Genomic DNA, 23,990 nt, shown 5'->3' on the forward strand with positions numbered 1-23,990 from the left:
TGGCTCTGCACATCGTCTTTATGAGGAACAAAATGATACCAGTTTCTTCCAAGCAATATAGAAGATATAGAATGCACTGAATGTTAAACTTTTTGACATCTGTCCACCAAATGTGACCTTGACCCTTTATCAACAGACCTGAGGTTTGTACACTACAAAACTTTGTTTTAGATTCGTTTTTAAAACTAAGGGGTTTAGACGATATGAAGCGGACAAGAAATTAAGTTATTTGACATTTAATCTCCGAAGGTGAACTTGACCTTGGGCCTACTGGCCTGGGTTTTGCGTTCTGTACGTCGTCTTAATGAGGTTACTGATGCTAGTATTATGAAAACATTTCCGGCGGTTAAGAAAATATGAAGAGATAACAAAGATAACTTTTTTGATATTTGACCTCCAAATGCGACGTTGACCCTGGACCCTGGGCCTATTGATCTGGTTTGTACACTCTGCATGTTGATCGGTGAAGTAAACAGTGTTGTTAGTTTTATGGAAATCTTCCAAGTGGTTTAAACAATACTGAGCAGACAGCAAGTTTAATTGTTTGATATTTGCCTCCAAGTGTTAACTAGAACTTGAACCTAATGACCTGGCTTGAGCACTCTGCAAGGAGGCTTATTGTGGTAAACAGTTGATGTCAGTTTTATGAAAATCTTCCAAGTAGTTTTGACGATATGGAGCGGACACGAAATTGAGCTAGTTGAAGAATTGGCCCCCAAGTGTACCCTTGACCTTGAACCTTGTCGCATGGGTTGTTCGCTTTGCACGTCTTCTTGATAAGGTTGATAACTGATGTTAGTTCTATGATATTTTATCCAACGGTTAAGAAGATACTGAGCGGAAAACATGGACTGATGGACGGACGGACCAATCATTATTATTTACGATTATGAACCTGGTGACTCAAATATAACTCCCATATACATTGTACCTGGGGGTAAAATTATAGCAGACTTGGTTTTATCGACATTGTTCTTGAGTGTTAATGAAAAGTGCAACACCACTCAAGTCCCCAAGCACCAGCTAAATTCAATTACACAAATATTATATGGACTCCATAATCCCAAAGGACAAGTCATTATGACAGCACTGAGTCCAATAAACATCACACAGTACTTAAAGTTTTCTTACATTTAGCGTATGTTCTGCCATTGAATAATCTTTATAACAGTTTATTGATTATTATTAATGCTTATAACAATAAATAATATAACGAGCAAAAGTAAAGTAATCATTGTTCATCCGCTTATTTAGATCATACGGGTTTATTTACTCTGTGTAGGACTGATTCCAAGACAAGTATTTTATTTCGGAAAGACAAAAATGCAAATCAGGTAATTTTCAGATAAATGAACAATCCCCTTAACAGTACATATTTAGGTCGACAGTGGCACATGTAATTTTTGCCTGAATGTCTGTTTAATATGAAAACATGTGTTGTAAAGCGTATACTAAACATACTGGCTAATTACCTCGCTAAACCATAGGAGTCTGCATCGGTAGATATCACCGTCATAATAAAATCTGCACGACGTTTAAATAATTGTAATGTATGAACTGTTTACTTGCTGAATGCCCTTAACTTACTTCACAAAACAATTCAGATTATAAAATAATGGTATGTTTCCTTATTGCTAAATACCAAAATGACAGTGCGTATGCACAAGTTATTATTTACACATTTGCTTTATATTTCATGACGTAATATTTTCTTGATTGTTTTATATTCTCGAAAAGTTTTATTTCATTTCCTTACTTTGAATGCGTTACATTGTCTTTGAAAATCTCTGCACTTAACAATTATGTACAGCATATATAAAGTCTGCACTAGTTCGTCGGAGGCGGAATTCAGCAGCAATATTTATACTTTGTCATTTCTGATTAATTTTATAACTATAAGAAAACAAAGATGTAACATGACATTAAGATATTAAAAACGTATGCAAAGATCCAAGCAACGACTTACATCTGACATCAACAGTGGCAATAATATGGCAAAGACTCAAGAAGGGTACACTAACCTTTGTATTGTTGTAATAATATACAAACTAGCAGATTACAAGTGGCATTAGGATAAAAGGTTACTCACCAGCTAGCAAATGGGTTCTGTCTGCATTATAATACTTGGTTATATGATCTTTTGTAACAAGAGTCACCAAACGACAATTGAAACAAATAGCAACATACAGTATATACTTATTACAATTTGCTGGGTTTTTTTTTTCAGAAAGTGTCATAAATCATGGATGTGTATAATAACTTATTTATGTAACAAAAAAACTCATCTTTCAGGTGCAGATATAAGTATTACAAAACACAATGATAGTGTTTATTTATATGACTTGATTTACGTCAGGAAAGTCAGCTTCGGATACTACAGATGTATTTGTTTTTAAAGACTGTAATTTCATTTCTGTTCAAATTTGTCTGTTAATAAACTTAGTATGTAGTTCAGGAGGAGTCTAAAACTTATATCTCAAATAGAATGTTCCGATAGCAGTTAATGTACAATACCAATGCAATGTCTTACATTTTGAGTTAGCACATCATATAAGTATGTAGAGTTAAACAAAAAAAATCCTTTTTAGTTTCTTAGATATTTGCAATACATGTTCTTGATAAGAATATTAAAACTGACGTTACAATAAAGTAACTAGTATGTAAGCGTTTGCATGTGAGAAATAAGACATCAAGGAATGAAGAGTACCTGGCTTTTTTATTTTTTGCATCTACATTGACAATAATCTGGCAAGTACTCAAATATGTATTGCTGTAATCAATGAGAAAGAATAACAGACACTTTTATTAGCAGATTATAAGTGTCAATGAAATTACAGATAACCTGCTCTGGTACGACATTTTTATCAGCCTCAACTGGCAGCAGGATCAGAAAAATGTTCTTTTGAAATATCGTTTGTACCTGCGTATTTGCAAATATTGCATATTATCTTGCCTCCTACAAGATATTTGCATTTCTATCGGTCAATACACGTTACGTGGAGACAGGATATATTCCATATCCTGTTAGTACATTTCAGATATGAATTTTGATTAAAAACAAAATGGCTGCCGCATCGCTAGCGTAATTGAATCAAGTCAGATTATAAGCTCCAGCTATAGAAATCGTTTCCGAGATAACACATTTAGTGGTTTAATTTTTTATTTCTTTATTTATTTTATTTTATTTTATTTTTTTATTTTTTATTTTTTTTTTTTTACCTTTCTATTTTTTCCTATCTGAATTAGGTTCATGAAGTTAGTGGCAATAGAAGAACAGTAACTTTGTATGGAACGGTCGCGATTGCCAGGTTGAAATGTTGTTTTAGTAAAATCATCGTAAAGCAAAGGAATTAACACATTTATAAGACAGTAGTTTGCTGTAGGATCATTTAATCTACCTGCAAGATAAAGGAATTAACAGGAAACGGGACGAAAGCCGAAGTTTAAGACAGTTCTGACATCGTGTAATCTGATGATTTTTCGAAAGGATGGAACATAAAGGTTTTTTCAAAACCAGTTCATAACCTGTATAAATGAGCTTTTGTATTTTGTGATTCAGTCAAAATACTGTTCATTTTACATTTTATGGCTGGAGTTAATCAACTCATTCAACTATAATCAAAGCATGATGACAGAGAAGTTTGCAGGGTTCCAGTCTGCACTGTAACTGTAAGTAGCTTTATTAATATAAAAATTATGTCAATTACAGCGAGGATGTAAAAGGTAGTCGTTTACACTGCTTGTTGGTGACAGGATACGGAATATACGCTGTCTTGAAAATCTATATCAGGCGAGAGCGAAGATTTGGACAAGATAAAATGCTAATATTCGTCGACGTGTCGTGATTTACAACACTAAACTGAACACGTGTTTGTATCAAATTTATCACATGTGCGTTTAGCTGACGTTCAAGTATCTTTCATAATAACAATTTTTTGTGGTAATCCGTTCATTAAATGCTGAATTATTACACATATTTATCATATGCAAGCAATGGGTGTTCATAATGTATGAAGACTATATATACATGATTAAGTTACATCAATTTAACTATGCATTATCAACGTTAGTTAAATATTGACCAGTTCGGGGCTCCAAAGATGGTAAAATGTAAGTGGAAAATGTTTTTGTAAGTGGTATTATTAAAGATATGCTTTTTTATATTTGTTAATCATGTATTGTTTGTATGGTTTCAAATAATCAATTAATTAATTACTTTATATAAACTTACAGAATTATTAAGGATAATAATCTCTTTCATCCCACATGTAAGAAAACATAACTCTTGTGCACACATCCTCTTTGCCTACAAACTATCAAACTTCTGAATTCCGGAAACTTCCAAATACCGAACTTTTAGGCTGGTCCGGAAGTCGTTCGGTTTTCGGAAGTTACACTGTATATAATTTGTTCATGTGTACGATTATAACCAGTATCATTTCTTCTAGAATCTGTACTTGTTAACCATTGCAACGCGCTAACTGCGCAATTGACGTTTTGACGTTTTAGATGAATCAGTATCAATTACTTTATATCTGCAATAGGAAAGCACCTCAGCTCCGCCACTCTTATTTGTAAAACTAGTAGTGTGTCCTTAAGACACGGATACCCCCACATACTGCACCATTCTCTGAATAACGAAGCTTTTAGTACAGACCATCTTTACATGAAGGATGTTCAACTAAACGTTTGAAGCAAATTGTATTAAGATAAGGTTGTGCATCTGAGCAGCTTTGAATCCATTCTATTAAAACGTGTATGTATATTCTATATAGCAAAACTATCAACGGGCGGTAACCATAACTGCGGTAAAAATAGACACAGCAAAGGTTCTTTCCTTCTATGGTCATCCGCGAATCAAGCTTGTTCATCTGTGAAAGTCTGAAGCAAATCAGGCTAATAGTGTGGGAGGTGTTAGGCACACAAGATTTCTGAACGAAAGTACGGACGGACGCTATATGCCCGCTCCCACATTTAGGAGCATAATAAAAGTTAAAAATTAACGTAAACCGGTCGCTACGGGCTGATATAAAAAGAAAACGTTTTCACTAAAGCTGTCTTGCGTTATCTGATATTTGAAAATAATAACCAGATTAACAATGTCTGACCATGATAAATACTTTAAAATTGATGCTATGACGACGTCGCTGTCCTGATTAAGCAAATGATCAAAATCCAAAATATAAGCAAGATAACAATTTTATCTTCGATATGAAATAGTATAATAATATGGTAGCACCTATTCTCGATGTCTAAATGGCGCCGAATAATATGTCGATGTGAGGTCAATATTGCCCTGTTTGGATGAAAATAAATGTATTTTTTATATTTGACAAAAGAGGGTATGAGATATAACTTATAATAAAGCTTTTAACATTGATAGTTTCAATACGTGAAAACAATGTTTTCGGAAAATTTAAGCGGTAATGTAATTTAATATTTTCATTTTCTTCTACTGTATCATTTTTCATAATAACTTTTAACTTCTTAAAGAACTGATTAAATACTGGTACACTGCCAAAAAAACAAAGTGACTCTTAAAATAATTTAGTATTTGCAAAAGGAATATATCACACTCATTATATATTATGGCCTCTGGGAAATCATGATATAACAATATGCATGCGATGCTCGAAAATTACCTGGAACCGTTATATTTTAGCTTTATAGTATCTTTGATCTTTATTGCATGATCTAAAGATTATAATTTCAAAAATATTCTCTAAACTGTATCCTCCATGAAATAAAGTATATTTGTTGTTATCACGTGAAACGATATTTCACATATATTCTCAAACATCGGTGTCAGTCTTATTAAAAAGCATCAGATTCATTTCAAATTGGATCCATTATATAAACTGTTCAAGAAAGATTCACCTACCGGTATCACTAATGATCAAAAGAAATCTCTCACATCCTCTTCGCAAATATACCTCTGATTCTTATAGAATAGAAAAAGTGGAAACTTCACAGGTCGCTCAACACGACAAAAACGAAAATGTTGTAGACTCGGTTTGATTGAGCCTGTTCATGGACGGTAGTGGGAATGCATGCTAACGTCCACGCCCTCTAGCCCCGGGTTGAGCAGAACCCAACATTTACACATGCTAAACGTACAAAAAGCAATTTAGAGGCATCCGCAGATGTTTTCAAACGGCGGTGCACATGGAACCTTCAATGATACACGTGTTGTGGCGTGTAATTCCATGAAAAGCGGCGTTTGGTCCCCTGATAAAGTAATGTGTTTGCCCCAAACGAGAAAACAATGGGCAGAACTAAACAAACTGGAATTTAGAAAGGGGATCTGAGGTTATGGAGCCTGCATAGCACAGGAACTGTCAAAGACAAAATTAAAAAGCAGGCACCATATCCAAGGGGTGATTATACAATACCTGAGGCTATGAAAGCGGGAGTATTGGAACCACCCAGGCCGAAATGGTCATGCTGAGAAACTAAACAGTACCAATAACACGACATAAAAGTCGTGCTGACCGATCTGAGAAGATCGAAATTATATAGACTTATTTCCTCCAACTCACCATCACATTCTAAACAATAATTTGATATGAGTTCATCAACTTTTGACAGAAATTACACAACGGATTTTTTCTCTTCAAAGAATTTGCAAACAGTATGTAGTTAGTTAGTACAGGTCACAGAGGAGTCACGATATTGCTTAGCATGTTTTTCTCATTATCCCGAAAGATTATATGACAAAGTAGTGTTGTGTTCAAACTTCCTACAGGTATTTGGCAAACTCTGTGATAAATGACCCATTGTCTTTAAATAAACATCCGCGTTATGCGGATACAGTAAATTAACAGGAAAATGGCACATTATAAAAGGCATTAGGACATGTACATAATGATCTTCTACAATTCATCTCTCGAAAATGATAATTGGTATTTCCATGTTACGTATGTACAAGCCATTGATATAGAAGATTTTCTAATTTCATTATCAGATGAAGCTGTTTTAATCAATTGATGTGCCAGTTTTCATTGGCTGGCTGTGTAGAACCATTCACGGTTAAACTATAACAATTCCATCTTCGCACGTTTACTATAAAGATTGCGTTTATATATATATTTATGCAAACTTAGGTCGGTTTGTGGCGTTACGGCAGCTGGTAATGCGCCATGACGATGTAGAGCCAAAATGAACAGATCAATAGATTGAAAGGGGAGCGGTGGTCTAGTGGATAAGGTGTCGGCCTCTCAATCGAGGGGTCGTGGGTTCGAGTTCCACTGGGGTCACGACCATGACTTCTCATATGACACCAGTTCTGGTTTTTCCAGGAAGCGGACTCGAGAGTGGTTCCAATAAGCTTGAAGCTTTCATCACATTCGAGCTAAAACAAATTACTATAAACTAAAGTACTGTTTGAAATCTATAACTTTTCATACAATATCCCTGTTAAACATAGCCTAACATATATACATTCTAACAAAATGCAGTGGATGCAGACGAAACTTCTCAATGTTGTGTGAATACATTCAAATCAACCTACTCGGTAGCCGAGTGGTACAGCGCCCGCTCAGAGTGCGGAAGGTCTTGATTCGATCCCTGGTCGTGTCATAACAAAGACGTGAAAATGGTGAAATGGCATTCAGCATTAAAGAGAATAGATCTAGGACTCGTCAGGATCAGTCAAAGTAAACAATGTGACTGAGTAGGGTATCATGTTACGTGTCTATTGCGTAATATTCCAGTCAGGCATGACTACAAAGTTGGACATTGTGTTCACTGCTACAAGTAGAAACCGACGTTTGCTTTTTGTATGACTGAAAAACAATGTTGAAGAAAACGATATACCCGCACACATACACACATTCAAATCAACCAATTATGTATCAGGACTAACATTCTATTAGGAATGTTCTTAAATTATTTGATTGAACCTAACAGTATAACGACGTGATTATCTCTCCTGTTAAAGATGATGTACGTTTTTTCTGCATACTATAAGAATGTTCAACCGGATGAAATACAGCCCTGCACTTCTTGGGTAAATGATATGGCATCAATGCAATGTTCCGATTTTAACAGTCACAAATATCTTACAGTAATAGACGGGATAATGTTTAACAAGCAGCATACTATAGCCGGTTAAAAATGTTCAGAAATTAAGTAACGGAATATATTTATATTAGCTGACAATATCAGGAAATAATAACGATCAGCTTTAATCTGCTTATTACAATCTTAAAGAGATTTATGTACACTGTTTCAAAATTAAAAGACATATTAACAATATACATTCCGCTTAAGTTTAGGAAGGTATGTTTTAAAAACAAACCGTAAGTTTTCAGAAAAATATAAGAAATTATCAAATCAGTTGTATAATCAAGATACGCAACGGTAGCAAATACAGTTTACTGGAATGTCCGTTAAATATAGAGGTCACATTAAAACAAAAACAGCTGATCTCACTACGAATTATCATGTAATATTTGGTGCAGAGCGTTTATGATCTAAAAGCTGGCACTTCTGCCTTTGTAGGACGTGTAAGCTACTCGTGTTCTGCTATTGATATCTAAACACATTTTAATTGAATAACACACATAAATATCAATATTGTTTTTTCTTTCAGTGAAAAATTGTAATATAAAGACAATTACACACACTTGACGGTTCGAATATTATATCCGTGTTTAAACGGACCAAACAACAGCACCTGAACGGTCTTGGTCATACAGATCACATATTTATGCTTTCGTTCGACTTTCTGTTTTACTTATTTTGAAAATAAAATTATCATTGGTACATTAACTGTATCTACACCGTGTATTTAAACAAAATGTAGAATTAAACACAGTGTCATGTCAAACACCAGTATATATTTTTGACCTTCGGGAAATCATACCAAGACATTATATATTTCCTGTCTTACTTCTCTCTATCTAAAATCCTCATTTATTTATAAATTACCCGGTGAACTTTATTGCATGATTCAACTATTGCATGTCTATAGAAAATCTCCATCAGATAAAGTCTAATTTGATATAATCATGTAGATAGATATTTCACAAATATCCTGAAATATCGGACTCAGTCTATAATTATAAAGGATAAAAATTCTATTCACGTTCCATCTCGGAATGTAGTAGAACCATTTTATGCAGTACAAAGAAGATAAGTTAAGCACTAAATAACAAAATTAATTAAATGGGGTTAAGAGTATAAAGAACAATACAGACGCATCTCATATGCAACTTCTAAATGCACTTCTTCAGTGCTGAAAGGGTGCTTGTAATAATTAAACGCACATCTGCTGAACTAGCATTTGCTTACGGTATGATTTGTTACGATATCAGATTTGTTCACACACTTTTCTATACAACTACTGGTGTTCTCTATAGTAAACAAACAAAAAATAAATATATGCTATTTACGTTCATTGCAGGTCAATGAGAAGTCATGTTTTTCTCATTACCCTAAGAGTTGATACGACAAACTGGCATTAGTGTTCTAATTTCCTCGTATGTTGAACAGGAATTTTGGCAGAGTCTGTGATAAATGACACTTTGTTTTTAAAACGGTGGTATGCGGATATACATGTAGTTAACAAACACGAAAACAGAATATTTAGAAACTACAATGGGTCAATTGCTTTCGACATTCTTTCGTAAAAATATAAACTTTTACTTATTTGATACAACGATCGTTAACAATGTTAGATTCGACAGACTCCTACAAATAATTTTATATAACTTTACTTGATCATTGCACAGATTAAAACTTCTACGGAAAACATTTAGTTGGAAAAACGTCCTTGTCATGATGTAAACATATAAGCTGGGAGTCGGGGCTGATTTTGGATTTTGATACAAATACATCTTCTTCTTTTAGAGTGCAAGTTTTGGATATATTTCTAAAGGGTCTCGATTATTAAAGCGCAACCGCCCGCCCTTTACCGGCCAACCTGATTGCATTTTATGATAATACTTTTTGTCTTACGGAAATCGTTTCCTTAATAAAAGTTAAAATCGTATCACATGATTGTAATGATTCATAAGGAAAGGCGGAATTGTGGAATCAGAGGAAATAATTCAGGCCAATATGAATTAATCATGTCGTACAAAAAGTTGACGATGTTGTTTCACGTGCTGACTATGTAGCACTACGTGTCGTTCACTTTGCATAACGTCTTTTAATCTTCATCCACGTATGTGAATCCTCTAGAGCACATTGCTGCTTGGAGAACATAAGCAAAGAACGCAAAGCAATCGATTTCTGTCAAACATTGATGGTTTAAATCATTTTCTTTTAAGACCGTTCGGTGTAACCTGCATTAAATAATTTCATCCTGAACCTGGGTGGATCAAACTTCTAAAATATAGTGTCCAAACAAATAATTTTCTTGTTTATATCATAGAAACGTGTGTTGCTAACGCAACAGTCACATATCATTTACCTATTTATTTGCAATGTTTTTGACGTGTTTTTTAACTTACTGTACTTTCAAAATTACTTTTATCGGGTTTACGCACTAAAATATTCTAAAAATTGTGATTGATTTGCTTCAAACAGTTTTCAGTTATCTTTATAAATACAGTTACAGTGTAGTGTAGCTATCAGAAACTGTACAGATATCAACGAATTTTCCATATGATATTATATAAATCGTGAAAATACTGTAAGGCATAACATAACGCATATAAAAACATAAATGATCACAACTTGGTAAGCATGATTAATTAATTAGGTATTGACAAAGGAAGTAGAGGTAGGGATAAGAAATTTGCGGAGAATAAATTCACCTGACAATATTTTTGTCAGTCAATAGAATGACACATTATTATTATTATAATACAAGATTTATACAGCGCCTTTTTCATGATCAATTTCACGTTCAAAGGGCTTTACTAGTCAATGGCACAGGCTATTCTCTACTAGTACAACAGAGCGTTGCCAGGGACAGAGTGAGCAAGCCCCCACGACAGAGAGATCAGAATCAATACAGGTTTCGCAATTACCTAGCTCGTTGCGTAAAGCCTGGTCTAACTGCCAGTGTATAGCACTGATACACGCAAGGATTTCCTGGGGTCCTGAACAGTACGCCTCTAGTTGGGTGGAAAACACTGAAAAGCGTTTCTGAGAATTCCCGAGTAGCTGCCGGGGATCGAACCCACGACCTCAGGATTGGAAGGCCAGTGTGCAAACCACTGAGCTATTCGTCCATATGTATTAATCATGCTGTTATTTTTCTGAAAAGATATTCAAAACCCGTCTTTCATTAAAATATATTTCTTTAGATATTACTTTCAATGTTGAAAATCTCAAAATTTCAATTATTGGTATAAAACAAAACTTTCATAAAATTCACTTTGGTAAAGTACTTTATGGTTGCTTGGAGACCCTAGAAATCAAGTTTAGGTTTTATTTTATGTGTTTCTTTCTTTGAGAATTTCATGTTTTATCTCCTCTACACAAGGATAATTTCAAACACGCTATTTTTCTGTTGTCTTTCGGGAAATCATAACAAGACATTATGTCTTGCCTATAGAAAATTCATCATGCTCGAAGCTTTCTATATCTCTACATAATTCACTTGATCTGATTTCCCAGATTCGCCCATCATCCATCAGTATTATATCTAGAGATTTTAATTGGTTATGTAAGGATCACGTTTATTCATACTCCATCTCAAAATATAATATTTTGAAAGTACAATGAATATTTGGCGCTGCAAAACTAACGTAATTTGGCTCGAAGTGCAATCTTTGCAAATGCCTCTCAAGTCTCTTTTTCGAATAGGTATCGGCGGCCAGCAAAGACTGTAAAATTATTGATGTTTCAGCATCATAATAACAAGATTTAGCTTACCAAAAGGTTCCTTCTAGCGCATATAAAATATTCTTTTTAAGGGATATTGTTTTAGCATAATGTTACAAATGTTTAATAATGCAATGAGAAAAATATGTGCTGTCATTATTGGTGCAAACTTAATTAAGAATTAATCTAAGTATTAATAGTTTTATCATAATCCATTTTTTTTTTAATATAAGCAAGTGCAGTACATATTCTGCTATTTGGAAGCATTTGTCTTGCAGTCTGTGTTCCGGATATTTTCATCACGCGACTACACCAGCGAGTACCTGCACACTTAACACAAAGAAATTTAATACATGCATTTACGATTCGAAAAACAAATCAGAAAGAGTAAAAAAAGTACGCAATTTAGAAAGCACCTGCAAATCCGAAACGTTAGAAGCGAAAAAAATCACGTGACCAGGGACAATTTCATTACGTAATTTTTTTTTTGGCGGGAGTCTATTTTTAGATGATGCATATTCATATTCGTTTCATTAATCTCTATTCTTTATTGTAATATATTCAATTGAGGAGTTAGATTATTTAAACTTTATTATTGTGTCTTGTTGTTCTGTTATTTTAGTAGTTGTATTGCACTATAAAGACTGAAATAAAGATTGATTATGCGTAAACACATATTGTGCTAGAGGCTATTTGTAATGAATATGCATGAGTCCAAGATGGCGGCGCCCTACGGGAAATCGGATTCCTTTGATGATACCCTTGCATCCATTACATGCTCAGTCAAGTGTGACATGTTCACCATAAGTGTTCCTTCTCTTGAGAAGGAACAATAAACCTGAGGAATAATAGCAGATAAGAACGTGCAGCACAGGTTACGGCTGAGTGGTGATTTTGCGTTGTTTGTTTCTCTCATTAACTTGAAAAATGATGCGATATGTTACATAGTTCAAGACTCACCTCCTATGTTTTGAATAGGTATTTGGAAGATTCTATGATAAATGACCCTGTGATAGTTTAGCCTTTCAGTTTCAACAGTATACATACAACATACATACATACATACATACATACGGCAGACACTTCACTATAACAGAGTCTATAGCTAGACAGTGTACGTGCATTCTTATTTTACGCGACCACATTACATGAACTGGAGCAATCTGGACATGCGGAGCAGAGCAGAAACATCAAAGGGACTTAATACATTGGATATTTTCTATTTTGGTGTATTTCATTTTACATTCAATAGTGATATGGATTGCTAAACAATCGTACATTATACTCTTCGCTAAAAATATAGAACATCTTGAACAGTCCTATAATCTTCAAATATATGCTGTAACAGAATGCAAATAATTATGTTTTTACCGAAACCCGAACCCGGGACCTTTCACACCTAATCTACCACTTCACTAACAAGCGAGTCTATAACGAAGCAGTGAAAGTGCACTCTTATTTATTAATCGACCACGTTACGTGAACAGGAACAATTTTGTGGCATTAATTTGTTCGGAATACTACGGATTATCGGTGTATTAACTTTATTTTTCGTGTAAAGCAGAAAAGAAATTTTTCCAACATTTTTAGCCGGTCAGGCTGACTTTTCTGAGTTAAAATAGGACCATTTTAACCCTTAGTCTGCTCGAAGTGTATGTTTCAGTGTTTTCCATCAATTTTCAAGACACAAGAATCGTAAAGTGTTTGAACTGTTTGTCATCTGTCACATCAATTTATGTAATAAACTTCTACTGCCTCTGTAACGTTCAACACCTGGACCATAAATGGTTCTCTTCCAAAGTTTCACACTCTCTACCTTGTTTAAGTTCTGCAACAACACAGATGAGCTCTAGTGCAACTCTAGTGCCATCATGGCCCTCTTTTATAAGAACAAAATCACGTCTCTCAAAATGTAACAAAATGCAGCCAATATGATTTGTAGTTACAGTTCACATAAAATTGATTTTAGACGGTACACATGAAATATCCTCTGTTCCATTTAATATCTAAAATAACAGATTTAATTAAACTCATTAGATTTAATGGTATCATAAAGCACATGGTACCAAAGAGCAAACAGATTTTAAATTACAAATTAATATTCAAAATAAATATCAGATTCCAATCGGCTTTGCTACGGGGAACAAGTAACAAGCAATATTTCAAATAATTATAACTAAGTTTGTTAAACAAGTCAATACATTACTTTACAATGATTTTACTCATCTTTATCGCCAATCATAAGGAAACATCTTTACAAAACTTAATAAAATCCCATAATACGTGTAGCATGGACAAATATCCTTTAAAATCACAATATTGATGCGACAGACACAAGAAAGTACGCGTTTTGTTCTCTTTTCTTATATACCTATATGAATTCTTTCAAAAATACAGCTTGTACTTTACAAGTAAATACGATCAGGCCGAAAAAATCCGTAGTGTACCTTTAGTATTGTATGTTGTCAGATTACTTTCATTTGTAATGTATCAGTATCCCAGATCAAGCTACTATTATAATAACCCTATTTTATTCAATGTTGTAATGCAAGCTGACCATGAAGCAAATATTGGTACTGTAAAAACTGAACATATAAATGTATTTTATAATTATTGCCCTTTAGTGAGATCGATATGAGGATTTGTCGACCTGTACAAAGTGGTGTCGAGCGAGGGCATTTTCCATCACCCCCACCCCAACCCCACCACACGTCCACCACGTCCATGTTTCGATGTTATGAGACGGTGACAGGTAAATTAAATGAGAAAGCAAATTTCATCTTAATATATGATAAGTCTCTCACCAGTTTAGACGCTTGAATTACTTGGTGTTCCATCTTAATTATAAAACTTATTAACATTCATATATCTGGTTGTTTTTTTTTTTTTGTTGTTGTTTTTTTTTTTTTTTTTTTTTTTTTTTTTTTGTTTTTTTTAAATCCCCTGGACAAATTTTGTTATTCACTGCATATTTAGTTACCCAGTTCCATTGACGCCTCATCATTTAACTAGGTATTGATCGTCTATTTAGTACAGCTTCAAGTCGAACAATAGCAAAAAACTCAATTGTGACTGTAATGTGTTGATGTATTCCAAGATTCAGATTGTAACAAAAGGACTTATCAGTAACAAACACGCAGCAGCGAAACGTTATTACTTTTACCATGTTTATCTCTAGGAAGTTGTCATGTTACTATGTTCTTTAAACACAATTCCCGCCGTTACATGACTGAAATACTTTTGAAAAACGGCGTTAAACCCAAAACAAACAAACATTAAACACAATAAATTGTACGTTCAATTCTACGTTTGAATAAACACCACTATCAATAATGTTTGTCTTGTATTGAACTTTACTATCTTTTTTTGTAGCACGTTTTGAATATTAATTTAAACGCCGTTCATGCCATTGATTGTGTCGGTAACATCAGACAGCTTTTGAACAGCAGTGAAAACGTGTAACAAGTGATTAAACTGATAGTGATTATATGTTGTTTCTCTTCCGTCCGCACTTCCGTAAATACGCTAGAGCTCTTTGAAAATTACGGTCCGTAATGTCTTTGAGTTATGTAATGTTGTTAAACGCACTGATATCCCAGCATTATTGAAATTCTGAGTGATAAGCGAGAATAATATAAATTACTTTGATTATCCAAACTATTCAATTTATCTTTAAATATCCAGTATATCTGTCATCTTTTTATCCTTTAACAGAGTTATTTTCATTCAAGCTGAATGGCAATGGCTTCTCTACGGTTCCGACAACAGTTACCTCGCTCATGTGTAAAGAAGACCAGTTTGAAGAATCCGTCACATTCAACATAACTCGTACTTTCTTGAGACTTTTTCAATCATTATTACCAACCAAACGTTAATGAAACTTAAATTTCAATTAACGTAAGCATGTGCAGTTAAAATAGTGTAGGTAGTTGTAATAATTATCATTGGAGAAAGGCAATATAATCTGTAGTCAGATCACGTGTATAAAAACGCATTTGATGAAAGAAATACTATAAATCAGGTAAAGATTTACATATATTAAGAAGTTCCCTACTGGTTGAAAACCACTTCTGGGGATTATAGGATTGCGCCTTTTCCGTCTGTCCGTAGTCCGTCCGTCCGTCTGTCCGTCCGCAATTTCGTTCCCGGTCCATAACTCTGTCATTCATCAAGGCATTCTAATATTACTTGGTAACATTTCATGTTTCTCTTGATGAGACGCTTTGATGTCAAAGGTCAACGGGGCTTTTTTCCTGTCCGGTCCATAACTTTGCCATTCACGAAGAAATTTTGATTTTACTAGACACAGATATAGCCAATAATAAGACGATGTGCCATGCATAACTTTCAGACACCTAGCTAAAAGGTCAAGGTCACACTTTAAAGTCAAATGTTAACATGGCATAAACAGGGTCTGTTTCGTGTCCGGTCCAGGACTCACTTCGCGATCAAATGTCAGTAAGGTTTTATTTCTTGTCCAATTCATAACTTTGTCATGTAAAACAGGATTTGAATATCAGTTTACACAAATGCTCACCCCCCCCCCCCCAAACCCCCGCCACACCCCTTAATGAGACGACGTGTCAAGCGCAAACCAAAACATTTAGCTGAAAGGTCAAGGTCACACTTGGAGGTCAACAGCCAACAGGACTTTTTTCTGTACGATCTGTAACTTAACAATCCTCAAAGGGATTTTAATATTACTTGGCACAAATGTGCCCTATAATAAAGCAATGTGTCACGCGCAACAACCAGACCCCTGGCTCAAAGGTCAATGTCACACTTTGAGGTCAAATGTCGAAAGTGCTTTTCCTTTCCAGTATGGTCAATAGCTCTGTCATCAATGAATGGATTTTGATATTACTTGACACTAATGTTTTCCAAAATGAGACATGTCTTACGCAACCTCTTATCCTTAACTCAAAGGACAAGGTAACTGTCAAAGGCCAAAGATCAATAGGAATGTTTTCCTTTCCGGTCCGTAACTACTTCATCAATTAAGGGATTTTAACATTACTTGAAACAAATGTTTCCCATGATAAGACAATGTGTCATGTACATTACCCAGACCCCTAGCGCAAAGGTCAAGGTTACACCTGCAGGTCAAATGTCATTATTATACCTCACTTTTGTCTAAAATCCCATTACCCGAGAAAGAGATATTTTGACTGTCAAAAACATTTTCAACCTTTTTAACACGTGACCAAGCAAAAAGTGACAGTCAGGTCATGTGACCGCGCTGATATTTTGAATGACATATAGGGTAGAGACCACCAATTGTTTTCCCATAGACTTACATTATAACATTATGGCGTGTACGGCCTTCCATACATCAAAACATGTATATCTAACTACATATTTTTCAAGAACTATCTTAGTTCTACCAAAATATCGGACGAAAAACATATGAATAGTGATACTTTATTTAAGTAATTTTCGTGTGAATGAGATGACCCCCTGTTTACATCGTTGGCATGGCGGGAGAAATTCGTTTGATAAAACTTTTTTTCAATACACATAAAATGTAGCAAATTTTGTCAAAATGTATAATAAAATACTGTAAATGCAGTGAAAAAAATATCAATTTTGAAAAAATAATCACTTCCTGGGTTTGTTTACATGATTGACCAATTAGAACGCACAGACGTTACCTTATTCCCAGGTATACACTTACCTCATTCCCAGTAAGTTCCCTGTACTTTTTTGAATTGATGGTCTCTGACCTATATATAGATGAATGTTTTGTATCACATTTTCAAATTTTACAGTGATATTGTCAAACATGATCCAATACCAAATGTCTTACAAAGTTTCATCAAGAAATGTTCAGTTTTAAGAAAGATATGGACAGTTTACTGAGGTCACCCCCTGTCGATTTATATGCCCAGATTCAGTCCTTGTCGTCGTCTGATTGCAATTTTTCGTGAAGATTTAAGTTATCTGCATTGGATTTGACTTGGAAGCTGAAATATGATTCATTCCGTAAAAAATAGAAATAAAGTCTATTAATTTTGATCATTCTCTGACATTACAGAGATAAAAGTGATCATTTTTGGCCCAAAAGCTCAGATAAAAATGGGCACATTTGTCCAAAAAAGAGGCCAAAATTTAAAAAATATTCAAATTTCACGCTTATTTTTGCACGAAAACGTCTTTCTACATCATTTACAACAGATTTGTGGCCATTAACATTACCTGTGATGGCTTCCGACGAAAGTCATGTTTTAGCTCTAATATAGGGTAAAGACCACCAATTGTTTTCCCATAGACTTACATTATAACATTATGGCGTGTACGGCCTTTCATACATCGAAACATGTATATCTAACTACATATTTTTCAAGAACTATCTTAGTTCTACCAAAATATCGGACGAAAAACATATGAATAGTGATACTTTATTTAAGTAATTTTCGTGTGAATGAGATGACCCCCTGTTTACATCGTTGGCATGGCGGGAGAAATTCGTTTGATAAAACTTTTTTTCAATACACATAAAATGTAGCAAATTTTGTCAAAATGTATAATAAAATACTGTAAAATGCAGTGAAAAAATATCAATTTTGAAAAAATAATCACTTCCTGGGTTTGTTTACATTGATAGACCATCAGACGCACATCGTTACCTTATTCCCAGGTATACACTTACTTTCATTCACAGTAAGATTCCTGTACTTTTTTGAATTGTGTTTGTACTCAAATGGTAAATAAACTAACTGTTAAAATGCATGAAAATATCAATTTTGAAAAAATAATCCTCCTGGTTTGTTTACATGATTGGCCAATCAGAAGCACAGTTCTTATTCCAGTATACTTCTATTCACGTATTCTTCTTTTGAAATGGGTCTCTGACTATAAGGGCAAACTGTTCAATTTTAGCAAAATATAAACGATCCCGTCCATAAGTACCTATCAATGTGTATAGCGTTGTGACAAGAATTTAGAAGAAAACAACAAATGTCAAGATTTACTGTTTTATTTAGATCTACTTGATCTTGTTCGGTATAATAAAATAAATATCATATGGCAGCGTGTGTGACATTGATATTGTCAACCCTCGAAACAGAATGTCACCACTCGGCTTTCGCCTCGGGTGACATTCTGCCCTCGGGTTGACAATATCAATGTCACACACGCTGTCATATGATATTTATATAATATTGATCTTTTCCTAACCAGTCTGGAAAATATTTTATATAATACTCACGTGTCATATGGACCAAATTAAAAAAAATATATATTTGGTGTTCTTCAGAATTACTTCCCTTTAATGATGACTTCTTACATTTTTTCCACCAATTTCGAAATGAATTTTTTTCAGAATTGAAACTAAATACTTGATATATTTATAGATGATATAAAAACAATCAACAACTGTAGATTTTGTATATGCAAATTATAATCCAAGTGTTGTACTATAACATATTGTATATATAGTACACTATTGTTTATACACCATCGACAGGTATCAGATCATTATGTTTTACTGGCGTAGAGAAAAGTAGATGCCATCCGAGTTGTTGAGTGTATATAGTTTATATGTGGATAAATACTGGAAACACCGGAAAACGTATTTTACATGCTATCGTTACTTGCTGTTAGCAACATCTTTGGTATTTAAAGAAAACATGATATCACTTGCAATGAACTAGGAAACAAATTGACTGATCAATTTACACGGACACAAACATTTTTTATTTATTATTTTACTTAAACCTTCGTAAGCTGGTACTTCATCTTTAAATATCTTTCTTTTGCAAAAAACAAACAATTATTATAAACACAAATTCAGTACAAAATACGAAATTCAAACATACATGTAAACGCTTAAAACACTATATTAATTTCCCTATGCAACACATCTTTTTAATTAAATTCAATCATGTGAATGGCCTTTTTTGTCAGAAAGATCATTTTATTCGTTTCCGTTGCCAGTTTAAGATATTAATATTTACAATAGGCAGAACAGTATAGAAGTTGATAACAGGGCCTAATTTTAAACGGCTGTTAAACTAACCGCCGGTTAAATGTTAATTCAAAATACTTGTTTGATAGGAAAGACTAGTATGATTTTTTATTTTACTGTGAAGGCTTTTTATTGTCCATAGTCCTTAACTAAAACATTTGTTTTTCAAAGTCTTCTAAAATGCCGACATATAACCTTAAATGTTAATCTAATCGACAGTTAGCTTAACCGCCTGTTAAAAATTTCGGACAACATGGTCCAGAATGCTATCTTATTAATTAAGAAGCCGATATTCCTGTCAGTTTTAGCGAGCTGTTGTTCAACAAGCAAATGCACCATGTAAATACACATCTTGCTGCTACTAACATTCAGCAGTTTTTAAAATAATCAATAACTGATTTGTTTTTTACTGTAATGTCAATGACCTCGGTTGTACATATTGCTTATTACATAAAACAGGGTTGTAAAGATTTGACATTAATAAAATAGGACATGCGTAGGACATAAACCGGAAACGACAATTATCCACATTAAGTGGATATGTAACTTACATGCGCTTCCTTCCAGGAATACTGACACAGTTTGAAATTTGTAACTTATGTGCATCTTTCCTGTTTTATACAAGTATATATGTCAAATATAAGCAATCCAGCTGCAGCGTCAACTAAGTAAGATTTCCATTTTTTGTTTAATTTACTCTTATTGCTGACTCTTGCATGTTATTTCGCACTAAACCAACTGTAAATTTGGATTGCATCATACCCAATACCAAATAATAACAATGGCTACAGATATGAAATAACAAAAAAAGAAATAATCTAAGCGATCTCTCATCCATCCGTTTTAGACAGCATAAAATAAGTTTGTTTATTGACTCAGTATGCATCTGTCATCCGATATTTTAACCAAACTATTATAGTAAAGACACCTAATCATAACAGATATTTTTTTCTGTTTTATTTTGGGTCTAATGAAAATAATATGGGTTTTATAAAGTGTCGTATATAGAAGGGGTAATAATAACAAGGAGTCCCCATTCGGCAGACTAAATAATGTTCCCATAACACCAACTTTAAGCAGAAAGCCTTTTTTCAAAATTTTAAGTAAATCAAACGTGGGCCATAACGCCATAAAACCTTTGTGGAATATATTCGAAATCGAACTACACCTGTATCTTATAATCACACACATTCGTACCAAACCTTAATTCAATAATTTGTCGTTTCCAATGTTATTGAGCGGTAATCAACATTTTGCAAACTTGTAAGTCAGAAAATGGTACCATAACTATTTCATTATTAAACGGAATGTAATTTCTTGAACTTTTTATATTTTCCTATTCAGCAAAACTCTGGCAACAAGACCATAAATCTGATAAATCCAAAATATACAAAAGTCATAACTTACATATACTAGACATATTGGTACAAAAATTCGTTCATTATAACCATAGATTCTTGCACAGATAATCATAAGATAATTTTGTCTGGGCATATAAAAATAAATATTCCATTTGATTTATACTATAAATATGATTTCAATTATCTTTCGCGTAGATTATGATTCAAATTTTTGTCTGGCTGAGAAAAAAATACGACCATATCTATTTTACTCGGAGCTACATAACAGTATTACTACAGTCAAAAAACCGCTGCGAAACAAACTAGATATGGATCAAACATATCATAATATAAACAGTATCCAATAAATAACTACTGTTACTATAACTAATGGCCGTTGTTTGATAGTTAATCAATGATATAAATTTAGATATGACTTTTTTGGTAACAAAATTTGTAAAAATGAATACATCATGAGATTTATACCGTTAGTTATATTTGTGATTATGCTGTTAAAAATTCAAAGAAACATAAAGGATTACTTTGCTGTTATCTAAGCAACATGTTTGATTTCTGAATTTTCTAGTTTTAGGAATAACACACTGATGATACAGACGAAAACAAACAGACACCGTTTAGTACATAGGCTGGGTCCTACCTACTCCGTGGGCGCAGAGGGTAGCTCTTGGCCGGGCCTTCATTCTATGTTAACAGGAAAGTAATATTACTTTCAGGTAAGATTGAGTATTAGTAGCGGCGGGAACAGAGAAAAAAAGGAGCAAACGATACAAAACAAATGAATGGTTAGTGAACCATATTTCGTATTGATCCCATTTGAATGCAAAGTGTCCAAATTGTTTCGTAATTCGTCATTACAATGTCAAGTGGTACTAAGGAGGATTTATTTTTGAAAATGATTTCCAGAAGAGGCAGCTGATTACACGCCTTATGACTAAACTTTTTGAGATCATATTAACAAATTTAACGATAACTAAAGGGTAGCATCAAACGTCAGTTTACGTTTCTTGTCTCCAAGGGATTCTCTACGAGACATTGTGTCGTCCTTTGTTAAACTTACCGAAGTCGAAAATCATATATCGTATATTTTACGTAAACCGTTTGTCTCATTCTTATTGTGTGATTAAGACTTTCAAATATTCATTCAACTCTAGCCTCAAGTTAACTAGGTAATAGGTGAACTGACATTGATAGATAATCTCAACTTTAGATAACTGTTGATCATGAATGATTTCCTTTTGATTTAATTTAGTAAGCTCCTAATATCAGAACTACATAAACAAATATTTATCGAGTTTTCAGTTGTATCAAAGAGCAGGAGCCCTATAAGATTTTGCGATATCACACACGTCAATTTATGTTGATTCTCTTCCGGGAAATCATAACAAGACATTACGCCTTACCAGCTTCCAATTTATCATGCTTGAAGCGTTCTTTATCCTTTATCTGTTTATAATTTACTTGTTCTCATTTCCCAGAATCACATATCTTTTATCCGTATAATACCAAGAGATTTTAAATCTATGCTCCAGGGAATATGTCTTTCAAAACAAGTCTAAAATGGAGCCTCCGGAAAATAAACCGGAAATATTTGCAAATGTTTTCATACAACTTTACTTTAGCATTGACAAACTAAAACATGTTGACCGAGACTGCGGATCTAATGGATGTTTCTCGCAAGAATATTTTTCACAGATTCTATTTTTTTCCATTATATAGGAAAGGGTTTATAGCGATCAAATGTCTTAAAATTACAATACTTGCTGTTACAGGTGAGTATTCTTAAAACCACAGTTTCACAACAAGGTCAAACAATCAAATTCATTAATGCATTTACTAAAAATATACCCTGTAGCAGTGTGTGTGTGTGTGTGTGTGTGTGCGTGCGTGCGTGCGTGCGTGCGTGTGTGTGTGTGTCTGTGCATGCTTTGTCTTTGAATACAAAAACCGTTACAGTATAACCCGGTATGATTTTTAAAAAACTGGAATACGAATAGAATTTTCGTGTATTACTGGTCATGGCACTTTGGATGTTTTTCTCATTACCCAGAAACATGAAATAACAATGCTTGAAATAACAATGCTACATTGTGCATCAAAGTTATGAACAGGTACTTGGCGTTTATGTGATAAATGACACCATAATAATTATGTATGTCTGTGCTGTGTGAGTGTATTTACTAAAGAATATCGCCAATGTAGAAGTTGGTCAAACTGAATAGACGTTTTACCCGACAAAAACAACAATCGCTCTATCACTCTATCTATATTGAATTTCTTTTCAATTATTACGTCTTTTTGTTTTTTGTTTTAATCTTTTCGTGTACCTTGATGATTGATATGTTGCGTGCTTCGATGGTTACAATACCAATAGTCTTCATCAGTAGAGGCAGTCTGATTGTTTCCAATTGGTCTATCTTTGTTATTAAACTATCCTGAAGTCTGTTCTACTGATAATTTTATTTCATTTTGATATATATCATTTATTGCATGTTTTAGTTACTGACGTTTGACTTATATTTCGATCTTCTCAGGTCATTCAGCACGACTTTTATGTCGTGTTATTGGTACTGTTTAGTTTCTCAGCTTGAACATTTCGGCCTGAGTGATTCAAATACTCCCGCTTTCATAGCTTGGATATGGTGCCTGCTTTTCATTTGTCTTTTGGCAGTTCCTGTGATATGCAGGTTTAGTAACCTCAGATCCCCTTTCTAAATTCTGTTTAGTTCTGCCCACTGTTTTCTCGTTGAGGGCAAACCCATTATTTTAACAGGGGACCATACGCCACATTTCATGGAATTAAACGCACTTGTATCATTGAAGAATTCATGTGCACCGCCGTATGAACATATCTGTGGATGTCTCTAAATTGTTTTTGTACTTGTAGC

The 23,990-nt window shown here is 33.9% G+C and overlaps 1 protein-coding gene across 2 annotated transcripts in view; it reads right to left on the reverse strand.

Moving 5' to 3' along the window:
• The window catches only part of LOC123545090 (G-protein coupled receptor moody-like), a 117,704-nt gene that overhangs the window by 91,925 nt on the left and 1,789 nt on the right, over window positions 1-23,990 (reverse strand). The window contains exon 1 of one of the 2 annotated variants that reach the window (XM_045331368.2): window positions 2,090-2,183. The exons of the other annotated variant lie outside the window; for it this stretch is intronic. The gene's annotated coding sequence lies outside the window, so the exon portion shown is untranslated. Of the gene's footprint in view, window positions 1-2,089; window positions 2,184-23,990 lie in introns of those variants that run through there. 2 annotated transcript variants of the gene reach the window in all.

The sequence above is a fragment of the Mercenaria mercenaria genome, chromosome 1 (genome assembly GCF_021730395.1).
Source record: "Mercenaria mercenaria strain notata chromosome 1, MADL_Memer_1, whole genome shotgun sequence".
In the NCBI taxonomy this organism is placed as follows: Eukaryota; Metazoa; Mollusca; class Bivalvia; order Venerida; family Veneridae; genus Mercenaria; species Mercenaria mercenaria.